At 41.7% G+C, this 13200-nt stretch overlaps 1 protein-coding gene across 5 annotated transcripts in view; it reads right to left on the reverse strand.

The window, feature by feature from the left end:
• The window catches only part of LOC138751545 (zinc finger protein 385D-like), a 423580-nt gene that overhangs the window by 263525 nt on the left and 146855 nt on the right, over positions 1–13200 (reverse strand). The window lies entirely within an intron of this gene.

Here is a 13200-nt window from a genome sequence, read left to right on the forward strand (position 1 = left end):
TGCAAAGTTCTCATCCCTTGAATGAATAAAAGACAAATTAATTGCTTTTCACCAACAGCAATTTTTATTTACATTCAAGACAGCAAAAGTAAATATTATCTAAGAAATAAAGCAGGTGGCCAATTTAAAATCATCCATTAACATTACCAGCAATGTTGCAGAGGTCCTGTATTAGAAGCCATTTCAATAATTTTAAACCACTGCTGCAGTTTCTCATTAAGACAGCCTGATGTTTGCCCAATTCTTATTGTTACAATGCATCTCTCTTTATTTCAATTCCTTTGTTCGTGTTTTATCTATTTCACATCACTACAATTTTTACACTTAACTCAAGCTCTTGAAAAAGATTTATTAAGGTTTTGATGTATCATGACAGGCACTCAAATGAAATAGTGAATAATTTCATAATAAATCCAATAAATTACTGTAAGGTCTTACAAAACAGAAATATGTTAACACTTATTCAATTCATTAACATCCAACAGACCAAATTTCGGAGACACAATATTGGAGAATAGAAAAACAATTGCTTCTGTCAACATTAGCACATAAATGGCACCAAAACAAAATAAATCAGTTTATGCACTAATTTTAGTTTCTTATAGTTCTTAAGTGTTGCTGCTAACTAGGGAAGCAACAGGGGGAGAGCAACCAAAGGAACAAACTCTATCGAAGTCACACAACATGGGTACACTCAATTCTTAAAGGTACACCTACACTGCAATGCTTCTTTTTCAAAAAAGTTAATAAACCTGAATAATGAATATAAATAAATGAATCCAGTTCAGTAGAGGTAAAATATAAATTTGGCTAATTATTTACAGAGACATATTTACACAGTTATACAGTACATGTGAACAGATATAAATTTATAAAACCAGTCTCTCTCTACCACCACCACCCTCCGCCTAGTAGAACTTGTTCTCTAACTTCTCCTTTGACTCATCCCACTTCCTTCAAATCAAACAAGTAGCCATGGGTACCCGCATGGTCCCAGCTATGCCTACCTGTTTGTGGGCTTTGTGAGCAAGCCTACACGGGCAAGGCCCTTCAATTCTTCCTCTGCTTTACTGACTACATTGGGGCTGCCTCATTCATCCGTGATGAGCTCATCAACTTCATTCACTTCACTGCCAACTTCACCTGGTCCATCTCCAGCAACACACTCCCCTTTCTAGACCTGTCTCCATCATAGGAAACAAGCTTTCCACAGACATATTTTATAACCCACTAACTCTCACAAGTACCTCGACTACATTTCTTCACACCCAGTTCCCTGCAAGGATTCTATTCTCTTCTCACAATTTGTCTGTCTCTGCCTCATCTATTCCCAAGATGAGGTCTTCCAGACCAGATCATATGAAAAGTTCACCTTCTTCCACCAACATGGCTTCCCCTCCATCACCACCAACTCAGCCCTTATCCGAATATCCTCCATTTCCTGCTCATCAGCTCTGGCCCCCTCTGTCTCCAGACAAAACAAGCACAGGATTCCCTTTGTCCTTATCCACCACCCCAATAGCACATTATCCTATCTAATTTCCACCACCTCCAACATGATCCCACCACCAGACACATCTCCCCATCTCCTCCCTTCTCTGCCTTCTGTTCTATTCCACCAAGATCACCCATAAATTGGAGGAGCAACACTTGATTTTCTGTCTGGGCACTCTCCAACCAGATGGCATTAACATCAACTTCTCCTGTCTCCCTCTCTTCCCTTTTCCCTTTGTGTTCCTTCCTCCAACCCTTTACTGCTTCCCTCTCTATTCACAGAGCCACCTCTCCTCCCCCTGCTTGCTTGCTGTTGTGCCCTCTCTCCCTGATCCATGTTACCTCCTGCCTTTGGGTCCATGCTCCTCCCCCTACCTCTTCCCCCACCATTTTTCTCACCATCTGCTGACAATTTTTCATACTTTAATGAAGGGCTCAAGCCCAAAACATTGATTATGTATCTTTATCTTTGCTCTATAAAGTTCACTCACAAACTATTATAAAAGTTCTGACAGTGCAATGTAAGTGCAGAACCACTCAGTGCTGCGATTTAAGGTTCATCAGAGTCACAGCCTCAGGAAAAAGCTCTTCTTGAACCTGCTGGTTCGAGACCAAAGGCTCCTATAGTATCTACTGGATGGAAAAAGAGTAAAAGGTCCATCGTTAGGGTGAGATGCATCCTTGATAATGCTCTTCACCTTGCCCAGACAGCGCACCTGACATACATTCTCAATGGTGGGCAATTGGATACTAATAACCTGTTGGGCAGTTTTCACCTCCCGCTGAAGTGCTTTACAGTCCGATGCGAGACAATTGCCTTACCACACTGAGATGCTATAGGTAAATATATTCTCAATGGTAAAAATCCATCAATATCCTGGGACAGAGGTATACTTTTCTCATGCTCTGCAGGAAATAGAGACATTTTTGAGATCATTGGAAATGTGGACACCAAGGAATTTGAAACTTGATACACGTTCCACCACAACTCCATTGATGTAAATAGGGACATAAGTATGGCTTCCAGAACACCTGAAGTCCACAATGATCTCCTTGGTCTTCTGAGTGTTAAGTGCCAATTTGTTGTTGGCACACCACGTGACCAGATGCTGGACCTCATCCCTCATCATCCACCATATCATCCCCTCTGATCCAGTCAACCACTGTGGTGTCAACTGCAAACTTGATTATGGAATTCGAAACACTATACGCACCCATACCTCCTCCCTCACCACCATTTAGGACCTCAAACAGTCATTCCAGTCTTTCACACTTCTCGTGAATTTTCAGGGGTCATCTAATGCATCCAATGCTTCCACTGTGGCCTCCTATACAACAATGAGATTGGAGGTAGGTTGGGAGATCATTTTGTTGAGCACCTTCCCTCTGTCTGTTGCAATAATCGGAACCTCCCAATGCCCAACCATTTCAATTCAACAGTCTATTCCCACACCAACATGCCTGTTGGGGAAGCAATTCCATAGCTTCATGAACGAACAAACCAATGCCACTCACAAATTGGAGGAACAACACCTAATATTCTGGCACTCTCAAACCAGATGGCATTAACATTGACTTCTCCGATTTCCATTAGGCCCTTCCCTTTTTTCTCTTTCCCTATCCTTCTGTGTTGTTGTGTCCTTTCCTCCAGCTCCCCACTGGTTTCTCTCTCTATTCAGAGAGCTATCCACCCCCCACCATCAATTCTCAGCTATTTTTCTCTTCTGCACTCCCACCCATATCCACCTATGGCCTATGCTCCTCTCCTCCCCTGCCCCTTCTTCCTCCGCTCCCCGCCTCCCCACCAAACCATCTTTTTATTCAGGTGCCTGCTTGCTTTTTCCACATAACTTGACAAAGGGCTCAGCCTGAAACATTGGTTACATATCATTGCTTCCTATGGACGCTGCATGACCTGCTGAATTTCTACAGCACTTTTGTGTATTAAACTACAGTCACAACACCTGCAGACTTCCCCATAAATTCCCATTTAGTCAACCTTGGCCAATGTTTGTTGAAATGTGATGAGGTTTCTGTCTCTACAATTCTGTCAACTAAAGGATTTTTTAAATCTTAATTTCCCTTCTAATCATCTATCAATTCCTTCAGATCCCTGTCCTTTAATATTTGTCCTTCCTACTTGGGGAAATTGATCATTTTTAATCTGTGCTATTTAGGTATCTCAAAAATTTTTGTCATGTAAAGCTTTCTTTCCCCTTCTGGGTGTTTTAAGTATTTCAACTGTTTTCAGCTTGTCTGTAACATTCCAACAACTAAACATTGGTCTGATATTGGAAAGTCCACACCTGTTATGAAATCTCTCATATTATCTCCAGATTTTATTCTTCTTTTAATGCATCTATGTCAATCTTCATTAGGCTGAGATCATTTAGTAATTCTGCATATAGCAAGTCTTGTAAACAGAGCTGTCTCTGGATCTTGTGCAGGTACACCTTCGCCATCAGTATTGTCTGTGTCAAACTCAAGCTCCCTCTACCCATCTGCTTCTCACTATGTTTGTGGATTCTCTCTCTCTCTCTCCTCGAAGGGGTCAAATTGCATTTATAGGTGTTCAGTATGCAGACATTTCTTCAGTCTTTAATCTAGAGGAAGCCAGGGAATTGGGTCAAACAAGTGGCAAGGTGTTGCCTTTGAGTATATTAAAGAGGTCAAATCCAATTATCACTCTATGACATTCAATGACATTACCATCACTAAATTTCTCTTTATCAATATCTTGCTGGGGTTACCATGGACCAGAAACTGAACTGAAGTAGCCATTACACAAGAACAGTTCAGAGGCTAGAAATCCTGTGACAAGTAATGTAACTCCTTACTCCCCAAAGTCTGTCCACCATCTGCAAGACACAGGTCAGGGAAGTGATGGAATACACTTTACTTGCCTGGATGAGGGTAGCTTCAACAATTATCCAGAAGCTCAAAAGTGACAGTAGCCTGCTTGATTGGGCAAATCCCCAGATCCTGATGAAATGAATCCTTACATCTTGTGGGAAGCTAGGGAAGAAATTGCAGAGGCTCTTGTCGAGATATTTTCATCAACATTGACCTTGAATGAAGTGCTGGAAACCCTAATCCTAAACATGGAAGTGAGAGTTCCAGATTCCACTTTGTTTGGAAAAGGTGCTTCCCGAATCTAACCCTAAGCTGGTTTGTTCAATTTTAGCTATTCTTCTGGTGGGTGGTGGCAGTCGAGAGGGTGTAATGGCAAGAAGGCCTCCAAAGAGCATCAGATATTGAAGACTTCCTGATTGCATTGGAGGTTTTGGTCTGGAGCTCAGGTTGCCGATGAATCAAACAGGAGTATGTGTGGCTGCAGGAGTGCTAGAAGTGAATTCACGGACACTTAGTGACTCTGAAGGGACTCTGACTTTGCTCTTGTATTATAAGGGGCACCAGGCAATACAAATGGTGACTCTTGGTCAGCTTGACAGCAGGTAAAAGTTAAAGTATATCATGTATATTACATTTTTAATGTATTATTACATGACAATAAAAGGAAGCTTGAACCTTGGTAATTCCCATGTGCATCTTCTTTAGACCTATCTTTTCTTTGTTTGTCATAATACTATTCTTTATAGCCATAATTATTTTCAGTTTTGTATTTAAATATCTCCTGGCTTCCACCCATTACAGACTTACCCCAAAGAGAGGTTATTAATCTGGCAACCTGAACTGCACAGAATACTCCAAACATTGTCTCATGAACATATTGCTATAACAACTCTTGTATGCATTGCCCTGAGAGCAATGTGATGACTTATCTTTTTATTGGAAATGTTAATTGAGGGAATATAATCCATTTTACATCTATCTGGTTTAATGGTATGATTAAAAGACTGCACCTTCAACAGTCCTTTAGAAATTGCAAGTCAGAATGGTGAATACTACTAACTGAGTCATAGAACATAAGACATAGAGCAGGAACAGGCCATTTGATCTGTCAAGCCTACTCTGCCATTTAATAAGATCATGACTGATCTGGCCATGGAATCAGCTCCACCTACTTGCTTTTTTCCCCATGTTCCTTAATCCCCAACCATGCAAAAATCTATATAAGTATATTTAACAAAGCCACATCTACTGTTTGGCTAGGCAGAGAATTTCACAGATTCACCACTCTGGGAAAAGCAGATACTTCCCATCTCCATCCTAAACCAACTCCCTTGAATTTTTGTCCCCCAGTTCTAATCTTACTTACCAGTGGAATCAAATTTCCTTCCTCTGGTTTATCTACTTCTTTCATAATTTTACATGTTTCTTTAAGATCCCCTCTCATTCCAGCGAGTATAGTCCCTAGTGACTCAATGTCCCCTCATAGGCTAATTCCATCATCTCTGGAATCAACCCGGTGAACCTACTCTGCTCCGCTTCCAAAGCCAGGATATCTTTTCTCAAGTAAGATGACCAAAGTGCATGCTGCACTCCCCTGTACTGGTGAAGCAGAACCCCTTGTTCTTAAATTCAATCCCTTTAGCAATGAAGGCCAACATTCCATTTGATATCTTGATTACCTGTTGCACTTGCAAACCAAACATTTGTGATTCATACACAAGCACTCCCAAGTCCATCTGCACCTCTGCATTCTGCAATCTTTCACCATTAAAGTAATGATCTGATCTTCTATTTTCCCTTCACATTTACCAACATTGTACACCATCAACCAGATCCTCGCCAACTCATTTAACTGATCTACATCTTTCTGTAGACTCTCCACATCCTCTGCACAATTTGCTTTTCCAATCAATTTCATGTTATATGCAAACTGAGATATGCTACACCTGGTGCCCTCTTCTAAATGTCATGATTGAAAAGACATGTTCCACATCCTCAATACAGTTTGTGATTTCAGCAAAAAAAAAGGAAAATTAAGTTCCTTGCCCACAGGTTTCTGATCGTATTAGCCACAATATGCACTCACAGAACTGCACTCGTTCCTCAATGTATTAATTTGTTACTAATGAAAAGCCTTAGTGTTCAAAATCTCACACAATAAAACACAGCAGTAAGAATAAAGAACATAGTACTTTGTTGAGATATAAAAACTTTAGGAGTCTATTTCATATTTATCATGTTTCCTGACTGCTCACTGGAAAGCTGGAAATGTTGTCCAAAAAAGAGTTTGGTGGAAACATCTCTGTTTATACCTTGCTGCAATTTTCACATCCTATTGTGAACATAATGATTCATGCTGCAAACCAATGGAACTTTGCCCAAGCATTTGCTCTTCGGAAGTAGACCCATGTGATAGTTTATTTGTTCTATTCATTAGCTGAGCACACAAAAAAAAAATCAATTAATGGCAATTAGAAGCACAGGTTTTTGAGGTAATGCACAGTTTTGAACAAACTTCTATCTGAAGCCGCTTTCAGATGGCCACAATACCCGACTGTAAAGCCACACATTATACTCCTGTGTGGCTGTCAGGTGGCCATCTGAAATCGGAAAAGCCGGCCAGGAGATCTACTTACCTAACCCTCCTCCAGGAGATATAATATCCTGCTCAGAGTCTCATCTGTTGCAGCTGAAAGCGGCCGGGCTGCCAGGGGGCGGATTGATGAAGTTGCGGTGACGTCGTCAGCCATCGACTCTTGAGAGCGTTGAGGGAGATAGATCAGGGGGGGAAAGAACTGCTTTGCGTCTATACACTCATGCTTTTTTAAAATATTGAATGCATGCGTGTGTTTTTAAAGTATTTGGTACCTGGATATTTATTTAAGGTCGTTAAAAATCATTTCCCTCAACACCCCTCCATCCTCCTCCCTTCCGCTCACCTCAATTTAAAGCAGTCGAAGTGATACTCAGCTCAGAACAGGAACCACCAATTGTATGTTTGTATTTTAAATCAATTAAAGTACTCGAGATGGCAGAGGTCGACAGCATCGAGTCCACGCTGCTGAAGATCCAGCTGCGCTGGATGGGTCACGTCTCCAGAATGGAGGACCATCGCCTTCCCAAGATCGTGTTATATGGCGAGCTCTCCACTGGCCACCGTGACAGAGGTGCACCAAAGAAAAGGTACAAGGACTGCCTAAAGAAATCTCTTGGTGCCTGCCACATTGACCACCGCCAGTGGGCTGATAACGCCTCAAACCGTGCATCTTGGCGCCTCACAGTTTGGCGGGCAGCAACCTCCTTTGAAGAAGACCGCAGAGCCCACCTCACTGACAAAAGGCAAAGGAGGAAAAACCCAACACCCAACCCCAACCAACCAATTTTCCCTTGCAACCGCTGCAATCGTGTCTGCCTGTCCCGCATCGGTCTTGTCAGCCACAAACGAGCCTGCAGCTGACGTGGACTTTTTACCCCCTCCATAAATCTTCGACCGCGAAGCCAAGCCAAAGAAATCAATTGACATAATATCTCTTCACTATCTCATGCCACGATTAATTATTCTGTGACAATTTCTGAATATTTAGCAGACTGAGCTTCGGCAATGGTTCTGGGACCCGGGCGGGGTTCCAGATTAAATTGCACTGAGACGTTGAAATGCTGTAATTTTTTTTTCAGGGAATAATGTCTTCAAATTTTAATGAGAGGAGGGCTGAAATAAAATGGGATGGATGAAACATTAGAAGATTAAATATGTTTGGGCAAATAGTGAGTCGGGTGCACGAGGGGGGAGAGACCAGCAGCAGGAGTGACTTTGAAAATGGAATTACCCAGCCAGTTTCACTCTCACTGCGCTTCACTGATGTGTCTCTTCTTGGACCAAGAGGTTTTTTTTTCCCCCCAAAAGAACTGCAGTTTGCCACCCTGACTAGAAAAAAACATCCATAAATCCCCATTTTAATTTTCTTTTAACCATATAACCATATAACCATTTACGGAGCGGAAACAGGCCATGTTGGCCTTCAGTCCGCACCGGTTCACTGATTTTGTGCGCCCTCTTCAGGCCCGGTAGATCTTCATTCAATAACGATGGACGAATTCAATGCAGTTGAAAAGCTTCATTCGCCACCCACCCCCCCCCCCCCCACTCCCCCTTCCCTCAGTGCCTGGTTAGTACTGTCTAGATTACACTGCCAAGAGACATTTATAAATGCATGTGTGGATTCATTCTTGATTAAAATTCAGAAGTAAAACCCAAATGTCTGCAGATACTGTAATTGAAGTAGAAACACATTGCTGGAGAAATTCAGCATATGATGGAGAAATTCAGCGTACCCTGTAGAGGAAAAAATGAACACTTTGGGTTCAGAATTTCTAGTCATGAGCATGTCATGAAATGCATTGTTTTGTGATACGTTCATAGCTTGAGTCCTTCAAGATTAAAATTAAATCTATTTAAATGTGTCTTGAGCCATCATTGGGAATATTGTGGTGTCAAGTTGCCGCAGCAGGAATTGAGAGCTGGCGTTGCTTTGCAAAGGTTCAATGTAGTCGCAGAGTTGTCCTAACGATCGCTGGGATCTGAGAACCTATCGATACAAGGATCAGTGCAGGTTGCTGTATTGTCAATCTCTCGGTCTCCTCAAACAGGGGGAGCAACGTAAGGCCGTCAGATCTAACTATGTGCAGTAATAGAAATGCATTTATAAAAAACGATGAGACTTTGAACTGGGTTTCCTTTTGCAAATTGATTGTGAATAGTCTTTTTTTCGATCTGGTGAGAGGTAAGGTGGAGGTCGCCGCTGATTCATTACAAACCGGAAGGCTTGCAGCCCACAACAGGCATTCCATGCTGCTGTTTTTTAATAACTGGGAGCTTTTTAGGTCGGGGGGGGGGGCGGGATTTAGTGACCCCAGCTTTTCCTCTCTAGAATTTTGCTTTGATTGTGCAGATAACTTGGAAATATTCTTCCCCCTCCCCCCACTAGTAATTTCCAGAAAGGCTGCAGCTTTTCTCCCCGGTGAGGGCCCGAGCTTTCTCATCCTTTCCAGTCGCTTCACTCGTAAATGCAAGTCAGACAGCACATAGGCAATGTGCTACTGCGACGTGACTGAAACAGTGTGGGCTTGGGATGCTCCTGCAGCGCTCAGTTAGTTGAAATAAAAACAAAACACCCTCCCAAAGTTCTGAAATTAACACGCTGGGGAAGTGCAGGGATCAAACAACGATGGCTTAAAAGCCGGAATTGCATTGAACAGCATGACCTTGGCATCTCTTAACGTCCCTTCTGTCCCCCATGCTCCCGATTCTGTGCATCAGCCCAACGCGCTGCTATGAGTGAGGGTAGCGTGGGCAGGACTAGGCAACTGTCCCAAGTAGCCAGCTTTCTCTGCTAGATGGCTAGCAGTCTGCTGGCACGTTTAGGTGCCAGAAAGCCGTCCATTCCATGGCCACCTAAACATGCCAGCTGAACTCCGCTAGCCACGCCTGCAGGTGGGTAATCTTCATCGGAACACCTAAAAGTGGCTTAACAGAAATAGATTGGAATCTTTGCCCAATGCAATAGTAGAGACGGTCTCATTAAATGTATTTAAGAGACTGTTGGATAGATTTTTGAATAATAGGGAAATAAAGGGTTATGGAGAGCTGAGTGCACATTCAGATCAGCCATGATCTTATTGAATAGTACAGCAGGCTCAATGGCCAGATGCCCTACTCCTGCTCCTACTTCTTAACTTCTTATGTTCTTATGGATCAACAAATCGAGTTATTAGTCATTGCACCAACATTTCCAATTTGTTTTCCATCATAGAGCTCTCTGCCAAAAAGTTAAAATGTCAAATTTGCACAAAGCCAAATGGGGCAATTGATTAGGCATCAAAACCAAGACAATGTGGTGACATAGTTGGTGACCCAACTGACTCTTGAAAATAGTGTGTAATGAGCAATATTTATATCAATTACCATATTTGACGGCATATAGGACGCCCCTTTTTTTTCCAAAAGATTGCCTCAAAAACCCAATCTGGGTCTGATACATGGTGACACTTTGGTGCTACCATCTTGGCACCAAAATACAAATGCAGTGGGGGCCTTCCTCCTCAAGATGGTGACAAGAGTAAAGGAGTGAGAATACGCACTCACTCGATCCCAACCACTCGCTCTCTCCCTCCCTTCCACTCACTTGTTCTCTCCCTGGGTGCTTTGAGGGGCACATCCCCCAAATAAATTGAATGATGCACGGGTCAGGTGGCAAGGAGCAAGAGGCCTGTTGAGCTCAGATCAACAAGCCACTCACTCACTGTCACCCAGCCCCATGACTCATTCAATCTGTTCAGGGAGCTGAGCTCGTCAAACAAATCCTCAGTGTGGAGCCAAATCACTGAGGTCCAGAGCTCCCATCAAAGCAAGTGATCTATCATCTGCTCCCCATGATGGTGGGCCTGGGCCCTGCCTGTTGCCTTGGCATTTCTCCCTCTCTCCCACACTTACCCACAGGTCCAGGCGCACCTGTCAATCAATCAGCATTTGTATGGTGGGGGGAAGCAGCCTGAGCCTTGGTGTGTGGCAGGCAGAAGGATGTGTTGCTGCTGTGGCTTGTGTGTGAAGAGGCCTTGGCATCTTGGCCATGCAAGGCTAAAAGGTTTCCATCAAGGTGAGTGAAGGTAAATACACTAAAACAAATTTTTCCTGAAATCTCAAGCTAAAAATTGAGGTGGGGGGGGAGGACCAATATATCAGTGGGTCTTATATGCCATCAAATATGGTAATCTACCAATTTCTATTACTTCCACTAATAGCAGGGGAGATGTTTAATAAGCAGCCAAATTGACATTCCTCATTTTGCACAATTGCTAAGATTTAAAATTATTTCAAAACAAGGCAACTTCAGGGAATAAAAATCGAAGTGCTTAATTTCAATATGTAGAGCCTTGTGTGGAATCTGCACTCTTCCTCATTGAGATCAAACTACTCAACATAGTTCAGGCCTCTGAAATTCGTCAAGAGTTTTCATACCTAGATATTGTAATTCCAATAAAAAAGCCTGCTTATGTGCATGTGACATGACAATATGGTACATTTGATCAATAAGTGGGATGAGGTATTCACTTTTCCTTCCTGTTTTGCAGTTGGATATTGCAATAACCATATTGTTGAGATTACTAAGAAGAAGATGGGAGATTGGGAATGGGGAAATGGAATCAGTGATTATGGAACTAGAAAGGGATAAATTTGATGTATGAAATAAACACTCTTCCTACCCCAGCCCAGAAGCAGTGCTATAAACACACTTACATTGTTAAACTGGAGGCCTAGAAACTTGCATCCATGTATTGTTACAGATTATATTAGTATGGTTATGGATAAATGTGTCTTTAAAAGAGATAGATTTGTGGGGGGTTTAGTGTACGTTATACTTCACAAACCACCAAACATCTCAGTAACACTTCACAAAAGGCATCTCATTTAAAACGTAAGAGCTATATTGAAACTAGACATTCAAGCTCCGATTGGATTTGCAAAAGCAATGAAGAATGTTGATCTATTGTGTATGGGCAATAAAGTCCAGGGTCACAGAGGCTGATAAAATCTTTCAAAGATTGATTTTGGCACTCCGTAAGAAGATTTGGTTTTTGTAAACAGAGGGAGAAAAAAAACCAAACAGGATAATTTCTCTTTTGAGAGAGAGAGAGAAGTCAGTTCTACAGTAGCAGTTGAGGCTGAAAAATAGCAAGCTGGCAGGCTTGTTGAAAATCCCCATTTTGGAGATGGTTTGTAAGTTCTGAGTTCAGCGTGTTCAAAACCCTTGTAGTCCTTACATGAGGAAATGGCTGGCTAGAGTGTTTCTCTTGAAATAAGGGAAACAAGAGGTTATCATTTGGAAAACCCATGATGGGGCAAGTTTCTTTGGCAAGACACAAGTGTCTGATTAGAGTAAATCAGTTTGTGTGTGTCCAATGAGCAACTCTCTCTGAAACCAACAAGAACCTTCCTAAGAGGTAACTTTAAGAGGCAGAGCCTGTTGAATATTCATAAATGTTAAATTCAGTTTAAGAATTACTTGATAATGGTGAACCTGGAGAAGTGAGAAGTGAATGATTGGACTGTGAAACAAAGAACTTTCCTGAACATATACACATTATATACATATGCACTTAGAATTAGAAGGGGATTAAGTTAGGTTAAGTTAATAGTAATAAGTTAAAGTTTGATCCTGTTTTTATGTTTAAAGAAAATTAAAAGCAATTTTTGTTTAAGTAACCATTGTTTTGGTGAATTTCTATTGTTGCTGGGTTTTGGAGTCCTCTGGGCTTGTAACAAGAGGGGGCTCGACTGTTTCAGATTTAAATATCTGGACTTTTGAGATCTTAAACTTTTGGAGTTTTTGTGATTTATTAGTTAATTGGTGTTTCCAAGCTAATTGAAAGCTTGTGTGTGTGGAAAAACAGCAGCAATGTATATTAGTCTATTTTTGAAACACCCATCAACTGCGGAGCTGTAGAGAAAAAAAAGAGGAACTGATGGTCATTGCTAAGGAATTAAAGCTGGTTGAAGTCAAGCATTGGATGAGGAAAATACAAATACAGAGGATTATACTGAAATATTATGTAGATGAGGGAAAATTTGTTGAGAAAGATATAGACAATTTTCCAGAGGATAGGTTTTTTGAATTGCAATTGGAATTGAAGAAATTGAGGGTGGAAGAAGAGAGAGAGAAACAGGAGTTTGAATTGCAGAAACAGAAGTATGAGGTAGAGGAAGCTGAAAAACAAAGAGAGGAAGCTGAAAATCAAAGAAAATGAAGCAGAGGAAACTGAAACTCTGAGGATATATGAGTTAAAGGTAGATGAAAA

Source organism: Narcine bancroftii, chromosome 1 (genome assembly GCF_036971445.1).
Source record: "Narcine bancroftii isolate sNarBan1 chromosome 1, sNarBan1.hap1, whole genome shotgun sequence".
NCBI lineage: Eukaryota > Metazoa > Chordata > Chondrichthyes > Torpediniformes > Narcinidae > Narcine > Narcine bancroftii.